Source organism: Acinonyx jubatus, chromosome A1, assembly GCF_027475565.1.
Source record: "Acinonyx jubatus isolate Ajub_Pintada_27869175 chromosome A1, VMU_Ajub_asm_v1.0, whole genome shotgun sequence".
NCBI classification, from domain to species: Eukaryota; Metazoa; Chordata; class Mammalia; order Carnivora; family Felidae; genus Acinonyx; species Acinonyx jubatus.
In genome coordinates, this window is record NC_069380.1 from 195,199,307 (window position 1) to 195,216,935 (window position 17,629).

The window sequence follows — 17,629 nt, forward strand, 5'->3', positions numbered from 1 at the left end:
TCAGCGTCTACAGTCTCTGTGTAGAGCAGCCTGGCCACCGAATTAGGACAGAGAATCTTTGCTTGCTTGCTAGTAATTTTAAGCTCTGATGAGTTATTTTCACTTTGTCATTATTTATTTGGGTTTTTATATAGATGCGCGTGCACACACACACACACACACAATGAAGAACCTAATCAGTAAGCAATGCTTTGAGGACTATAAACCAAATGCCAGGTGGAGCCATGTTATTGGAAAGCATGTGCCCCATCTAGTCCTGATTCTGCCACCATCTTATGACTTTAAGAAAATCTTTTCCTCAGTTTTTTCGTTGGTAAAGTGGAGAATTTGAACCAGATGCAATCTAAAGTCTCTTTGAGCACCATCGTCTGCTGACCTTATTTATGTTGATTACGGATTGACATTTGAAAAGAATGAAGGGTGTTCAATAGGCACAAAATGTTTTATATGCTCTTAGAAGACTTGAGAGAGCTTTCAAATACTACTTGTCCCCGCTGAAAGTTGGGTACGGTGCAGTGAAAAGCTTTAAAGTAAATAACAAGTAAAATTAGATAAAGGGCATTGTATAACCAGAAAACAAAGATCAAACGCAAATGTGAAAAGGGATGCATTTTATGCAAGGAGCGCAAGTTCCACCATCAACCTGGTGTTAAGAGACTGGAAGCTTGTAGATTCTGGTGTGGGCAGTCCCAGGACTGGAACTTCAACAACAGCTCTCCGTGGGGTATTAAAAGAGGCAGCCAAAAAAAAAAAAAAATGGCCAAGCATCTTCCCAGGGAACAGTGGCTCCTCAGAAATGCTTTGCAAGGTGCTCAGCATCTCCCTGGTCTTTGCGTGGTGCACGTGAAGAGTGGAGGCGTGGCAGGTGCTCTAGCAGGCTTTGGGGTTCTCCTTTCTCTTATAAAAGCGACAGTGGTGGTGCTGTATTCATGACTTTTCAGCCTGTGCCAGATCCTCTGACAACTGCTTTATAGATATCATCTCTAAGCCTCAGTCTCTTCATCTATAAAATGTGGTAATGGTAGTCTTTGCCTCATTTTTTTCATAGAATGAATAATTATTGGGGGCCTAATCAACAGCAGTCACCCAGAGAGTTTCTCTACCAGTCTCATTTCAAAAGGGCTCCTCCTAAAATGAAGTAGTGAAACATGGAGCCTAATCCTCAGCATAGTCAGTACTTGGAAGCTTTTTATCACTGTTCCTTTGTATCCAACTGATTTTTCTTACCCAGTGAGCAACAGGGTCCCTGATGTGCCTGAAGCTCGTGGAGCCAGACTGGGTTGCTGTGAGAAGCAGAATTCTAAGATGCCCTCTGAGATGCCCTGCTCTCTGGAGTACACACTCCTCCTATGTACTCAATGGAACACTTAATCCAGGTGCTTCTGTGAAGGCTTTTGCAGACATGATTATGGTCCCCAGTCAGCTGACCTGGAAATAGGGAGATTACCCAGGGAGGCCTGACCCAAACACATGAGCCCTTTAAATTGGGGTCTAGAGGTAAGAGGCAGGCGAGTTGGAGATTTGAAGCGTTAGAAGACTTTTGATGCGAGAGGGAAAATCCCTGCTGGTTTTGAAGACAGGCGTGGCATGGAGTGTGGGCAGTCTCTAGGAGCTGATGGCAGGGAGGAATGGGGGCCTTGTCCTTCTACTGCAGAGATCTGAATTCTGTTAACAAGCACGGGTGCTTGAAGGAGAACCCAGAGCTCCCAAAGAGACAAGCAGTAAGCACTGCTTACATCCTGCTTTCAGCCTGGGAGATCCTCCTGAGCTGAGAACTCAGTCACACCATGCCTAGATTTCTGATCTGCCAGACTGTGGGCTGAGGAATAGGTGTTTTTAGCCATTCAGTATGAAGTGGTTTGTTACTTTGCTTTGGAAAACTGACACGCTTGTCTTGGGGTGCATGAGTAGCCTGTGGCAAAGCTAGGATTTGAACTCCGGCCTGGCTAACTTCAAAGCTTTTGTTCTAGGTCTCCCTTATGCTGGGGAATTATGCAATTTCCAAAGTTTTTATTAGGCAAGAAATAGATACCTTAAATTGCTAAGGGCAAGTATAAAATCCACCCAAATAATGTGGTGAATTAGGAGTAAATGCTCAGAACTATGAGAAAATAAATCACTTGAAATATTCTGTAACATAAAATGTTACTAAAATGAACTTGAGAAAGGAAGGTTGGCCATGCCCATGCCTCTAGGTTTAAAGAAAGAATGGTGACATACAAATACTTAAGTGTATTTCTCTAGTTGCCAAGTTAACTTGGCCTAGAATCTGGACAAATAGAACTTGGTGTGCAGGAACCAGAAGACTGGAAATCACCATGGGTTCTACAGCGTTTTTGAAGGGTAATTGACTTCTTTTTTTTTTTTTAATGTTTGTTTATTTCTGAGAGAGACAGACAGAGTGCAAGTGAGGGGAGGGCAGAGAGAGAGAGGGAGACAGAATCTGAAGCAGCTCCAGGCTCTGAGCTGTCAGCACAGAGCGCAACACTGGGCTCAAACTCATGGACCATGAGATCATGACCTAAGCCAAAGTCAGACGCTTAACCCACTGAGCCACCCAGGCACCCCAAAGGGCAAGTGATTTCTAAAGGTTAGCACAGTTAGCAGAATTGGGCAAAAGAACAGCATGATTCTTCTATGGAGGGGCCATGAATTGGGCTTGGTGTACAGATGCCTTCATAAAGACCCTTCCTCATAAGGCATAGACTGTAGCTATAAATAATAATAACAAAAGGCATAGACTGTAGCTATAAAGAATAATAAGTATTATTATTACCAAGGGCTAACTATGTGCCAGAAACCTCTTTAACGGCTTCACAACAATTTCTTTATCAAATAATCCTAAGACGTTGGTCCTTAGGATTATCTCTTTTTCAAAGAGGAGAAACCCAAAACATGGAAAACATGAATAATTTGCCCGGGGTAAATAGTAAGCATTAAGTGGAACTGAGGCATGTCTCAAAAGGCTATTTGCTTAGTTATTATACCTTTCTCCCTGGGGACAAAAATGCTAAATTTCTAGGAAAATCTGTTTTTGTTAATTAGGGAGGTACAGTTATATGGCCAAGACAGGATGTTATATAAAAGTATACACGTTATCACTTATATGAAAAGTTCAAACTTGTTCAAACTATGCTCTATATGTTGAGTAGAAAAGAAGTCATAACAGTAGATACCTCTGGAGTGTGCTGGGTGTTAGGTGTTGGGTAGTAGTCAAAGTGAGTTTTAGGTTTATTTGAAATGTTTGATTTTTTTTTTTTTTTTCTAGAGTACTTACAATGTATTATGAAGTAGGTCAAACCAACAAAATAGCTCGTAGTATAATGGAACAAATTTCCATGTACCATCATCCAGCTTAGGAAAAAAGCATGGCAAATACAGTTGACTCCTCCAGGTTCACCCCCACAGAAGTAATTGCCTCCCGGGATTTAGAGTCTGTTATCCCCATGCATTTCTTTATACTTTTTAGTACATAGACATGCATTCCCAAATAATACCAATCATTAATGTGTTAGTAAAACATTAATATGTTTCATGTTTTTAAGTTTACCTAAATTGTATACTGTGCATATTATTTTACAACTTGCTTTTTGAAAACTCAGCGTTACATGTACACAACGGATCAATAGTGATGTGTTTAGCTTAATTTTTTTCACTCCTGCAGAGTAGGCTACTTGATGACTATAGTTTATTTTTTGATTCTCATGTTGTTGAACACTTAGGTAATTTCCAGTGTTTTGCGATTACAGAATACTATGTTGCCTTGGGTATCTGTACCTATCTAGGTTGCCTTGACGTTCTTTAGGTTCTGTACCTAGGTGTGGTTTGCAGGGCGTAAACACCTTGGCTTTACTAGGTAAGTTCATAAGAAGGCCCAATTGTTCCAGATCTCTGTCAACACATGGTCAGGTCAGATATTAATTAGTGCTAATCCAACTTTGTTAACTGGAGAATGTGTTCATGTTTCACCCATGTGATTAGAAAGAGAAAGAAGGAGGAGGAAAGAGAGAGCCAGAGACAGAGGGAGCGAGAGGGAGGGAGAGAGAAGAAAGAAATTGGACATCAAGTACAGGAGAAAAAAGGAATCCAGTTGCTGAACTAGTGCGTAACTTTGGTGTTTGGATAGGGCCAAAGTGGAGTCACGGGCAGACTGAGTTGAGGTTTAGACCTCTGTGTAATTGACCAAGGGTTACTTACCTTTCCTTTTTTTAAGGGCAGTACTAACCTCAGAACTGGAGGTGGAGAAGAGCCTGCCGTGGCTCCAAATTGGTAAGAAGAGACAAATAGAGGCAGGAAAAGAGAGGAGATGCACCTAGAATCTTGTCTCTTGAGCCACAGTTCCATCAGTTATATCTACAGATTATTTGCCTCATTTTCTAGGGTGATTGGTGATTAACTCTCACATGGACAAACTCATTAGTTATCCTATAATGCCTGCTTTCTCTTGGGATGTCATGATCAGCTCCACTATGGGGACATTTTAACAGTAGAAACCAGAGACCATTATTTTATCTCACTTGGTGATTTATGAAAAATAAAATGTATTCTGTGGTGGGTGGAAATGTGACTTAATGTAGAATGTCAAAGATAAATAATTTCCGTGAGAACACAAGAAGTTCCATAAATTGCAGGACTCATGGTCTCTCAAGCCCAACATTTCATCATCAGCTGTAGCAATGGGGAAGCGTTGGTGGGATGCTGAGGTGGTTCCTTTCCCATTATGTCAACTTTGATAGATTAGAAAGTCAGCTTGTGGCACACACCCATTCAGGTACTTTCCTGGGCACCACATATATAGATCTACTTAGATAAGAGTGAGCAAATGAAATTAATCTTTTTGAATCTGTGTTTCCTTATCTGAAAGTATTGATTATAATAATAATAATCCTGATCTCTCTGAGTTATGTGGATTAAACAAGAATAGCCAGGGAAGCATTTGCCAACTGAAGGCTGAATTCAGTTGTTGATTAAAAAAAAATTTTTTTTTAACATTTATTTCTTTTTGAGAGATAGAGAGGGAAAGAGATCATGAGTGGGGGAAGAGCCAAGAGAGAGACACAGAGAGAGAGAGAGAGAGGGAGAGAGAGAGAGAGAGAGAGAGAGAGAGGGAGAGAGAGAGAGACAGAAACCAAAGGAGGCTCCAGGCTCTGAGCTGTCAGCACAGAGCCCAATGGGACTCAAATTTACAAACAGTGAGATCATGACCTGAGCCGAAGTAGGAGGCTCAACAGGCTGAGCCACCCAGGCGCCCCTCAGATGTTGATTTTTGAAATCTATCATGAGTGTGTGTGTGTGTGTGTGTGTGTGTGTGTGTGTGTGACAGTCTTTAGTGCATATTTGCCTTTTCTCAGATGTTTTATCTATCACTGGTAGATAATCAGTGATGCTGATCTGATTAGCATCTGGCTGATGCTAATGAGCTTGGGTGAATAGCAAATCATTTTCTGTCCTAACCCTTTGCTGTTCTGTCTGTAGTGGAAGAGGGGGCTGCTAGTCAGGTTCTGGTTTTATAAAGAAATGTTGGAAGCTCTACATATCTTGCTCCCGGGTTTCTCCCAGTGGAAATCCTTTGCTTTGCTTTCTGTTTGATTGATCAGATCATTGTCTGTCCTCAGGGAGAGAGATAATGCAATTGACTGTGTGTGTGTGTGTGTGTGTGTGTGTGTGTGTGTGTGTGTAAGAGAAGCAGTGATGGAACAGTAACAGCCCATGTTTTGGTCTGTTTTCTTTGAATAAAATTCACCCTGATGCTTGGCCATTTAACTGGTTTGAAAACTAGTTCTTTCTCTCTAAAGATCTGGCTGCACTTAGTGAAGGGTTGCACAGTGCCAAGTTCTGTGTATTTCGGCGCAATAAGGGATCCATGTAGAAACTTAGAATTGTGGCTTTCTTACTGTTCCTCTCGTCTCTTAGATAAAGGAATAGCTTTCGTGGTGTCCTTGACCCATAGCCCTCTAACCTTTTCTATTTTTCTTTCTTTTTTTAACGAAAAAATAGGAACTTTATTGGATGTTCTTACACATAATGCTACGTTAGCGTTTTTTTTCCTTACTGATGCACAACGTTAGGTTAGATTCAGATGTACAACCCAGCGATTCGACAAGTCTTCTAACCTTTCCTTGTACCCCTCTGGGGTTGGGGAGCTCACTCCATCGTGAGGTCTGCAGGACAGTTCTGGAGCTTCCGGCAGGAATGAAAAGTACCATTTAAATGACACAAATGTCTTAGCTGGATCCATGAGGAATGCCATTGATTACGGTGCTGCTTGTGGTTTTCGTTGTGCTGCTGTCCTCCTTCTGGGCACATTGTAGGTTTAAGTATCCTACTTACCTTACGGCTGGATGGGGCCATGTGACTAATCCTGGCTAATGAGTTGTTGAGTGGAAGTGACATCAGTCACTTGAAAGGCAGGAGCATTTCATTCCCAGTTTGTGACATACCTATGCACCCTCCCCCTCCCCAAGTTCTCTTTCCCTTTGGCCTGGCAACTGGCAACATCTAAAATGGTGGTTACTCAAGACTACACTGTATGTTAAATAGCTTGAAAATAAATTGAAAAATAAAAAAGAAACATACTAACTAATCACCATGCTTGGACTATGTCTATCCTGGTTCAAACAAACTACAAATAAAAGAAGAAGATAATGATGATGTGTAGGCGAATCATGAAAATGCAGACATTGATTGGGTATTTAATAATGGAAAAGAATGTTGATTTGGGGGGCTGTGATGAAGGCATTATAATTACATAGGAGAATGATATTAAAGTATCTGAAGATGAAATAAAATAAATAAATAAGAATAAAACGGTAGCCACTCCATCAGTCTGGGTTCGTGAATGAGCATAATGAGAAGAGCCTCCCTGACTACCCACGATGGATATGCTAAGTGAGTGAGAATAAACCTTTTGTCTCATAAACTACTGAAGATTAGAGGTCGTTTGTTACCAGAGTGTATTCTAGCCCATTCTGACTGACACAATGATGACTGAGAACCCATTCTCAGAAACCTTCTCAATATAGCATTTCAACTCTACAAGTGGACTGAATTTGTGAAATGAGAAGGAAAGTATTTTGTTATTTTCTTTTTGTTAGAGTGGAATTCTACTTTCCAATATTTCCCCTCAGTCGACCCAGTCACACTCTTAAGAGATACATGGAGGTGTTTCAAAGATTGAAGTTAGCTATCCCAGCACCTCTGGGCCCCTTAGCCTGTAGGTTGAAATCCCTTTTTCCTCAACTGCTCTCCTTGTGATGCAGGGATTAATTCAGAGGGCTTTTTTTATTCTGGTTAACTCTATCTAGATATTTTTGAGTGTTTGGAGATAATCATTATCCAGGACAATTCTCAGGGTATCCTTAGACTTTTAGAAACTTTAGCATCCATATCTTTAAGATCCCATAAACTGGCTAAGGTGTGCCTTGTTAGGGTGTAGGATAGTGGAAAAGGTTTAATTTGGATCAATGGACTGAATATCCTGAGAGAACCAAAGAATTGCTGGGGTCAGAGTGCTAACAAGATGAGTTTTAAAAATAGGAAATGGTTGAAGGCACCTGAGTGGCTCAGCCAGTTGAGCATCCAACTCTTGATTTGGGTTCAGGTCATGATCCCACAGTTGTGGGATTGAGCCCTGCATCAGGCTCTGTACTGAGTGGGGAGCCTGCTTGGGATTCTCTCTCTCTCTCTCTCTCTCTCTCTCTTTCTCCCTGTGCCCCTCTCCTGCTTGCACGCGCTCTAAAATAATAAATAAATAAACAAATAAATAAAAATAGATAAATAAATAAAATTTAAAAAAGATAGGAAATGGTTGGAAAGTGAGATATTTGAAAGCACGATTGTTGGGGGTGATAGTTATTGGTAATGAAAAGTTCAAGGAGTCAACCTTGGCGTGAATAACTGAGGAAGTATAGAACACCAGCTCACTGGAGGAGAGCAGGTTTAGGGACCCGTAAGGCTCAAAGGAGTTTTCAGAACATTTTTTTGGAGATAAATATTTATTGTCATCTTTATTCCAGATTACCTGTTTTAACTTTTAGTTTATCTTTATAAGTTATACCACTGGTTATTAAATTTTCTTTCACATCTTAAAACATTCCTCATAGGTACGTTGTACATCACGGGTTCTGGAATGAGGGACACCTTAGTTGAAATCCTGGATTTACTGCTTGCTAGTTATGTGACTTTGGGAATGTCAATTCAAATCTTTGAGTCTCAGTGTTTTCTTCTGAAAATTGGATACAGCAGTATCCAATGGAGATAGGCTCCTTGTGACAACAGAAGGAATGAATGCTTCAAAAACAGTATTCTTTCTGGCACGTGGCAGCACTCAGATAATGACAGCTATTTTTTAGCCCATTATTATTATAGCAGAGAGGCCAAGGAGGCCTGACGGATTGGAAAGCTGCCACAGTCAATCCTAAGGGGATACCCTAATTACATTATATTACATTATATTACATTACATTACATATTGCAGCCTAGCATTTATTTTCAAGCTAACCACAACATTAATTTTCTTTCTCAGCAGTTTCTAGGGCATAGAAGCATTTCTACTCCATAAATTATTACGAGAAGGAATAACACGCAAACACACACACACACACACACACACCCAGAATTCCACAAACCCGATTTGCAAATCTTGTCAAATTAGATATTCATAAGATAATGAAATACAGCTTTTCATGGAAGATCTGAATTATAGCTGTTAAAATCCTTCTGGGCTGTGAATGAGAAAAGCTTAAAACTAGAGCAGATCTTTCTAGTTCTCTTGATAGAGTAGTAGTATGCTGCCTCTGCCTCTGCTCAGCTATTTCCAACCTTTGACCTTCACTGATCTTTACCTGTGTATGTCCAGGATTGGTAAATCAGGAACACTTCAGTGCATTCATCTGAGACAAGACAGCTGAAGTTCAAGAAGAGAAAGCAGCCAAGCTCTTGAAAGTTAACTCTACTTTTTTTAGACCAGTAATTCGCAATCCTATCAGATCAACCACTACCCTGCCATTTTTAAATAACCATTTTGTCATACCCTTGACTATGCTGAAATGAAATCCACGATTGTATATAATCTATACACAATTTTGCAAATTAACCACATAATGCCTTAATTGGAATACAGAAGAGCAATAAAACAAAAGTGATTTATGATAAGAGAATATGTATTTCATTATGTAAATGCTCAGGCTCGTTTATAGTAGAAAATATAATCAAGCAGTCAGATACTTGCACTTGTGTGTTAAATCACCAAGACTGTAACAACTACCAACAGAGCCCAGGACAGGCGTGTTGTGTTGGCCATGAGTGGCATTGCTGTTGGTGATATACAGAGAATACTTGTTCTGAACAAAATGAAAGCATAATCTTCCCTTCATTTAGTGTACATAAATTAACATGCAAGAAAGTATTTGTGTTTATGTGTAAACGTAGTTAAGTTCTAGATTAGGTGGTCCTAAACAAAATTTTCACTTATACAAATGGTTGGTAAGACATTCTAAAATCATGGAGAATGGAAAATGATTTCTTTTTTATTTTTTTTATTTTTTTTAATGTTTATTTATTTTTGACAGAGAGAGAGAGAGAGAGAGAGAGAGAGACAGAGCACGAGCGGGGGAGGGGCAGAGAAAGAGGGAGACACAGAATGCGAAGCAGGCTCCAGGCTCTGAGCTGTCAACCCAGAGCCCGACGCGGGGCTCGAACTCACAGACTGCGAGATCATGACCTGAGCCGAAGTCGGACGTTCAACCAGCTGAGCCATCCAGGCACCCCACAATGATTTCTTTTTTAATGAGAGATTGTCCCTCATAATGTCACCCATCCTCCCCCTAAAAGCCTTAGTGCTCCTCAAACAAACCACAGCCTCATGCCCCACAAAATCTCTCCCACGGCTTCTCTGGGGTGGTACCTCTTTTACTGAGAACTATGTTCTAGATAAGTTGACTGAAGCGCCTGCAAGGAAAGCCTCTTAAACTCCCACAGCCAAAGGTCATCCTCAAAAACAAACAAGAGAAACAAAAAAGCCGCCCGAACTATAGTTGTCCTTCTACACATCAGACATGCGAAAATTCAACTCCGATCAGGTCACCACCTGTGCCGCTGTTCTTAAAACAGTTTGTGACCCCCCCCCTCCACTGAAGTCATGATGCAGATCTAAATACTTGGCCCAGCCTCCAGCCCCCTCTCAACGTGACCCTTTTGGCCTCATCTACTGGTACCTCTCTGGGTCCCTGCCTTCCAGTCATGTTGGTCTTCCTTCACCTGCGGGAGTCAACCATGTCACTCTCACTCCGGTGCATCCGGCCCAGGGTCCTGACATTCCCTGCCTTGTTTTCAGTCACCTTCCGTTCCTTTTTTAAATCACAGCTCAGTTATCACTCCCCGAGGAAAGCGTCTTCTGATCTCCCACTGGGGTTAACGCTGCCGTGTTATAAATATAAATAATGTGTACCTCTTCTTACAGCTTCCACGACAACTGTAATTTTACCTACATGCCGTTACTGAATTCGTGTCGACTCCACTAGTTTCTGAGCTTCCCTGGGGGAAGGAGCCATGCTTCCTTCCTCTCCCTTCTCAGCGACTGAAATAGGACAGATCCTCAAATATTCTGTTGGAGCGCATACACAAGTGACTGAGTAGACAAGAGGGATGGTTGAACGAACAAGTGAACACACATACGCCCAGAGCTAAGCTGGCATTCCTTGGCAAGGCACCGTTGAGTCAGTGAGTTTGTTTGTTTTCTAGTGAGAACGAAGCTCCCCCCAACTGTTGGGAGAAATTAATGCTCTCATGTATGACCTGTCTGGCAGGAGCAGTGCTTTAACCTTCCAGCGTGAAGCAACAAAGTTGTGAGTTTGTAGGAGTGTAAGGAAGATCGGGTTCACAGGAGGAGGAGTATCCTTTGTCTTCATTCGAGCCAGTAATACATAAACATGTTATTGTAGTTTAAAATTCCAATAATGCCCCAAGTGGAAAAGTCTCCCGGTACCCTCCCCGTCCCTGCCCAAAGTATTTTTGGCTAACGGTTGGTTGTACACTCTAATGGCCATAATCTCTGAATTTGTATATATGCACACATCCCTCTCCTTCTGTTTTCATTTTCCTTCAGACTCTTGTGGTATCATATCATATGTTTTGGTCTACGAATTTTCACTTAACCATGCATCTGGTAGATACTATTTTGTTGGTATTTCATTTATGATTTCATTGTTTACATACGAAATGATTTATGAGTGTGTATATATTTTTTATTTTAAAATAACATATAGCATTTTAAAATAAAATACAGCAAATGTAGCAAAAGCTACTGAAAAAAATAAAAACACGTGTGTGCCTATGACCCAACTTAAGGTATAAATTGCAATCAAAATGTCCTCCTGATAAAATAGCTACCCCTTCCTGCCCCCACCCCACAGTCATTGCCCTGGTTCCTGAGTGTCAACTCAATACATGTCTTTACTTTTCATTACATGTTGGTGCATTCCTTCTTATTCTTTTTAACAGCTGCATAAACTTAAGGGTATCAAAGTGCTGTGATTGAATTAACCATTCCCAGAATGGTGGACATTTATACTGTTTTCATGTGTTCGTTCTTTATTTTAAATTTTTTTTAAGTTTTCTTTTTTTTTTTTTAACTTATTTTGAGAGAGAGAGCAGGCAGGGGAGAGGCAGAGACAGAGGGGAGAGAGAGAATCCCAAGCAGGCTCCATACTGTCAGCGCAGAGCCCAATGCAGGGCTCGAACTCTAGAACCATGAGATCATGACCTGAGCCGAAATCAAAAGTTGGATGCTGAACCACCTGAGCCACCCAGACGCCCTCCAAGTGTTCATTATTCACACACAGTGCAGCAACTCACATCTTTTCTACACCTAAGCTAGTGTTCAAGCATTTCCCTAGAATAGACATGTGAGAAATGTGTATTCAGAGTTTTCAAAGATTTTGCCAGAGTAGCACCCACAAAGCTTTGCCAGTGTATCTTCCCACAACGAGTCCTGTGAGTGCCCTTTGGACACATCCTCAGCAGCTCAAATGATTGAAAACTTAGTGTTTTCCCAATCTGATGGGTGAAAATTATCTCTCGTCACTTTACATGACATTTTCCTAACAACATATATTTGCTGAGTAGAGTTGTCCTCCCTTAACTGGGGGGGGTGCATTCCAAGACCCCAGGTGGATGTCTGAAATCGTGGATAATGCCATACCCTACATAGACTATGTTTTTCCTATATGTACATACCTATGATAAAGTTTAATTTATACATTAGGTACAGCCAGAAATTAATAACAATAACTAAAAATAAAATCGAACAATTACAACAATATACTGTAATGAAATGCATGTGAATGTGGCCTTCCCTTCTCAAAATATCCTATTGTACTGCGCTAGCTCTCCTTATGATGATGCTGAGATGGTAAAACGCCTACACGATGGGATGAAGTCGGGTAAATGACGTCAGCATTGTGATGCAGCATTAGCTACTATTGTCCTATGACCATGTGTCAGAAAGAGGGTCATCTGCTCCTAGACTGCCGCTGCCTGCAGGTAGCTATAACCACAGAAAGTGAAGCCGTGGGTAAGAGGGGATGACAGTACCTACTGTGTGCCAAGAAAACAGATAAAATCTCTGCTTTCATGGTGTTTACAATCTCTTGATGAGGAGGCAGTCAACAGACGTCAAAAAAAAAAAAGGGAACATACAATATGTTAGATAAATGCTATGAAGAAAAATAAAGCAGTGGAAGGAATCTGAGAATGCCAGGCTATGTTATGTCAGTTAGGATGGTCAGGAAAGCCCTCTTTGATGAGGCTGCTTTGAGTAGAGACCTAATTGAAGGCAAGGAGGAAAGCCAGTGGCTATCTGGGGGTGAGCTTCTGGGAAGAAAACACAGCAGGTGCAAAGTTCAGAGTGCACTTGACATATTTAAGAAATAGCGAGGGGCGCCTGGGTGGCTCAGTAGGTTAAGCGCCCGATTTCAGCTCAGGTCATGGTCTCACTGTTCATGGGTTTGAGCCCCGCATCGGGCTCTGTGCTGATAGCTCAGAGCCCGGAGCCTGCTTCGGATTCTGTGTCTTCCTCTCTCTCTGCCCCTGCCTGGTTCGCACTCTGTCTCTCAAAAATAAATAAATGTTAATAAAATAAAATACACTTAAAAAAAAAAAGAAATAGCGAGAAGGCTCTTATGAGGTGGTCATGGTAGCAACTTCAGCTGTCTTTCATGGGCTGGGGAGCTATTGACGAATTTTGGACTGGGCAGGGAACACACACCGTCTGCTTAAGTATCAGAGCTATAACTCTGGCTTTTGTAGAAAATATTTTGTAGAAAATAGGCCATAGCGGCTGGGGATCAAAGACGAGAGTGTATTGCAAGAGACTGTGTTAAAGATGATGGTGGCTTGGACTGGATATTAGTGGTACCACTGATGAGAAGTGGTCAGATGCGGGAGGAAATTGGACACGCCCAAACATCATGGAAGAGGGGAGGAAAATTCATAAAAAGCATTAAAGTTATTCCTTGTTTATGGCAGCCTCAGGTAGATGGGCAAACGCGGAGAACGAATCTCTTCCTTTAAGGAAAGCTGCACAGCTTATAAACTACATTTGCAGTTAATAACTCTTTTTAAATCAAGCACACATTGGTAAGTTTCAGAATTGGCTGGGGAAATAATATTTGTGGAGTCAATATACTTATCAAGGCAATTTTATGGGCGAAGCTAGGTTACACATTTGGTGTGGAAAACTGAGAAGTCACAGAAAAGTATAAAGAAGTAATTCAAGTTTTTCTAGAGTGTCATTATCTAGAGATAACTATGTTATATATGTACATAACTTAAACGTACGGGTTATATACAATACGGTATATATTATTACATGTATAAATATTAGGTACTGTATGTGGATCATTTACCTGTACATGTATGTGGCTACATGTGTTTGTATTTCACATCTACTTACCAGGCTTGCATTTGAATGTTACTCCACAAAACTCAGGTGTACAAAATGCCACATTTCTTCGAATCTCTACATTAGTTACCTTTTTAATGAACCCTTCAAGGTGGACCTCAAGGGGAAATTCAATCTCAGACATTTCGTGTACGTCTTCTCTCCGGGCCAAGCTGGGCCTTTCGCATTTCAGTGGGCCTTTTGCATTTCACCACCGCCAGGATAACTGTCTACCTGTACCGGTCCCTGGAAGGCAGAAGGCCCTGTTGCTTCTATGTGAACCTCGGCACTGGGGTCTTTGATCCTAGTGGTTTGTCTCTGCGGGTGCTGAGCGGGACTGCTGTGTTCCTTCTTGCTGTTTGGAGTCTGCAAACCTCCCTCTTTCTTAGTTGGCTGTTAATGCCTTTCGGTCAGGTGATTATGCTCTGGTGCCAGAAGCTTCTGCCTTCAGCCCTGCACCTTGAAAAACCCATAACCAGTGTTGCCAATAAAACACAAATTTTCGTTATCTTATTGGGAGAGAGGAGGAACATAATCGCTCATTCCTACTAGTCTTTTTTTGTGGTTTTAAGAAATCAGTCACAAGTTAATCTCTCAGTAGTTATTTTTCTGGACCCATATGTAAACACATTTTTATAGAAAATTGAACTCGTGCTTTGCTGCTTCATACCTGCTTTTAGCACTGAACAATGTTTATGAGAGCTTTCCCTGTCATTAAATATTCTTTTCAAACTCAGGTTATCATGGCCATGTAAATACTAAGTAAATAAGAAATGGTTTATGTAACCGATGCCTAAATTTAGACGTTTAGGTTGGTTCCAATTTTCCCAGTTATAAGCAATATGATCGTGAGTCATAATATACCTATGTCTTTAGGAGCAGCTCTACTAATGTATTTTTTTAGGAGGAAATTTTAGAAGTGGGATGATTGGAGCATGAATTTTTTGAGGCTCTTTCTGCATTTGTCTATAAGCATAGTCTGGACGTGTATTTATGAACTGTAAGACAGTTCTCAGGCTTGCCAGCTTAGAATGGCAAGCAGTCATCTTTACGCGAACTTACGTTATAGGATTCTGTTCTAGGGATGCCTATTACCATCCAGGTAGAGAATCCGGGTGACCCCCCAGTTTACTCTCCGCCTGCCTTCCCCTTCCCCATCACTCCCCAACCTACTCTTAGGGACTGCCTGACAGGGTGTGTAGGGGTGAGTGGGCGTGCACGTGATGGTGGGCTTGCATGCGGAGTCTTTCTCGCCCCGCCAAGATATTAGCGACCCTTGACTCCCCTTAGCTTGTGGCAGCTCAATATGCCCCCAGACTCTTGTATTTGCACACCACCTTCCAAACTCCACCCCCATTCCTGTGAGCTTTCCGCAGATTTTCTTCCTTCTTTGCCCTATCACATCTGCTTTTCTCCTAGCTGTGTCTGGAAAAATTCCAGTGTATTCTTACTCATTATCACTTTTCTCTGGACTGTATTTTTAGTTGTTATTTCAACAGCCCCCAGCCAAATTACAGCATTTTGTCATAACGATCAGTCATCGACCAGGCCGCGTGTATGGCTGTGCGGAGTTAGAGGACCCGGATGCGTGTGAATGTCATGTGTGTATATTTGAAATAAACAGAAGAGATAAATAATAATAGGATAAAATGCATTTATTGAGCATGTAGTATATGCCAGGCAATATCCTGAGTGTTTTATATGCATTTCCTTAATTAATCCTCAGGGCAACTCCAGTGCCCAGGAGATGACTAGAAAATACATTTAAAAGCTCTGTCAGGGGCGCCTGGGTGGCTCAGTCGGTTAAGTGTCCGACTTCAGCTCAGGTCACGATCTCGTGGTCCGTGAGTTCGAGCCCCGCATCGGGCTCTGGGCTGACGGCTCAGAGCCTGGAGCCTGCTTCCGATTCTGTGTCTCCCTCTCTCTCTGTCCCTCCCCCACTCATGCTCTGTCTCTCTCTGTCTCAAAAATAAATAAACATTTTAAAAAAATTTAAAAAAATAAATAAAAGCTCTGTCAGCCTTCAGAGTATGTGGGAAAGGCTTCTGATATTCTCTGGGGAAACTAGCTAACTATTGGTAGTCTGCATATGATGTCAACAATTATATAAGTTGCAACTCAAAGAAATGATTGGTGACCCTAGTACAACTGACTCAGAGAGTGGTTTAGATAAGATGAAGTAGAAATACTGAGTTGAAGAAAGAAAAACAAAACAAAACACACCTCTATGTTGATTGCTAGGGTTTGAGCATCTTTCGGGCAAGGGTTAACTTGCACATTTTTTTTACTTGTTTAATATATCTATTAATATAGTTTATTGTTATAATTTATTATTATTATAATGTAATAATTTATTGTGCTAGGGGCTACGGATATCAAAATGAATAAGACAATATGGTTGAGATGACAATAAATAATTAAAATATAGTGTGACAAAAGCTATGATATGGAAGCATAGGTGCTGTAAAACATACAGGAAGAGGAAGTTCTTGGAGCTTCCCAGAAAATAGGATGTTTAACAGAGTCCCAAAGGACATGAAGGAGCTTGCCAGGTAAAGAAGGGGAGGGAGAGAAAGGGGCTTAACAAGTGTGTCCCACTTCCTTGAGTGGGCATGTGAGCACTTCTCTGTGGTAGAGTTGGTTATGGAACAGTGTCGGAAATCGAGGCGGAGAGCTCAGTAGGGCCCGGGTTAAATCAGGTCACGTTTGGTATTTTACCAACATGGCAATGGAGGAGGACATTACGGTATTTTGGACCGATAGGGGGAGATGAGTTCGTTCCTTCTGGAAAAAAAACAAAGGGAAACATTTTCACTTCAGTGCTGCTAATGGTTGGGAAGAGAAAGAGTCAAGGCAGATGACCAATTAAAAGGTGACTCATTCATTCACTCATTCATTCATCCAATCATTCATTCATCTTTTTGAGTGCTTGTATGTGCCAAGCACTGCTTTAGGCACTAGAAACACATCAGTGAACATAACAGACCATGTTCCTGCTTTCAGTGGGTTTACATTCAAGACAGTCTAGTGTGTAGGAGAGCATACTGGCTAACAGCTATGGAAACTGATCACGCAAGGCAGGGGAATAGAAAGTGAGAGAGAGGTCCTGTGCCAAATTTGGTGGCCTGGAAAGTCATCTCCTCAGAGGTAAATCTGAGTGGAGACTTGAATGAAGAAGTGAGTAGTTTCGATCCGAGAGATCCAGCTGGAGGCAGCACCAAATGAGAGACCCTGAGGGGGTGCCCCAGTTGGCTCCTTTTGGGAATGATGAGGAAGACGTTACAGCTGGAGCTGCATGGGAAAAGGAGAATGTGGTAAAGGCTGAGATCATAGGACAGCCAAGAGCCAGCTTTGTGGAGCCATTTAGGCCATGGTAAGGGTTCTGGGTGTTAACTGTGAGTGTGATTAGGGAAGTGACACATTCCAACCTAAGCATTTTACAGAGCTCACTCTGTCTACTGGGTGAAGAGTGGGGTGTATTATAGAAAACAACAGAAGCAGGAACACCAGTTGTAGGCCTTTGCCATCATCCAGGTGAGGCATGAGGTGGTTTCAACTAGGCTGGTGATGGTCTAAAGAGCAGGGAAAGGGTCAGAAGCAGAGGAGGTTTTTTAAGGTAGAGCTACTCGGATTTGTTGATGTATGTGAGACATGAGAAGAAGAGGCTTCCCAAGAATCACTTTACGATGG

The 17,629-nt window shown here is 41.5% G+C and overlaps 1 protein-coding gene across 8 annotated transcripts in view; it reads left to right on the plus strand.

Moving 5' to 3' along the window:
* The window catches only part of HTR4 (5-hydroxytryptamine receptor 4), a 174,750-nt gene that overhangs the window by 65,202 nt on the left and 91,919 nt on the right, over nucleotides 1-17,629 (plus strand). The gene's annotated exons all lie outside the window — the stretch shown is intronic.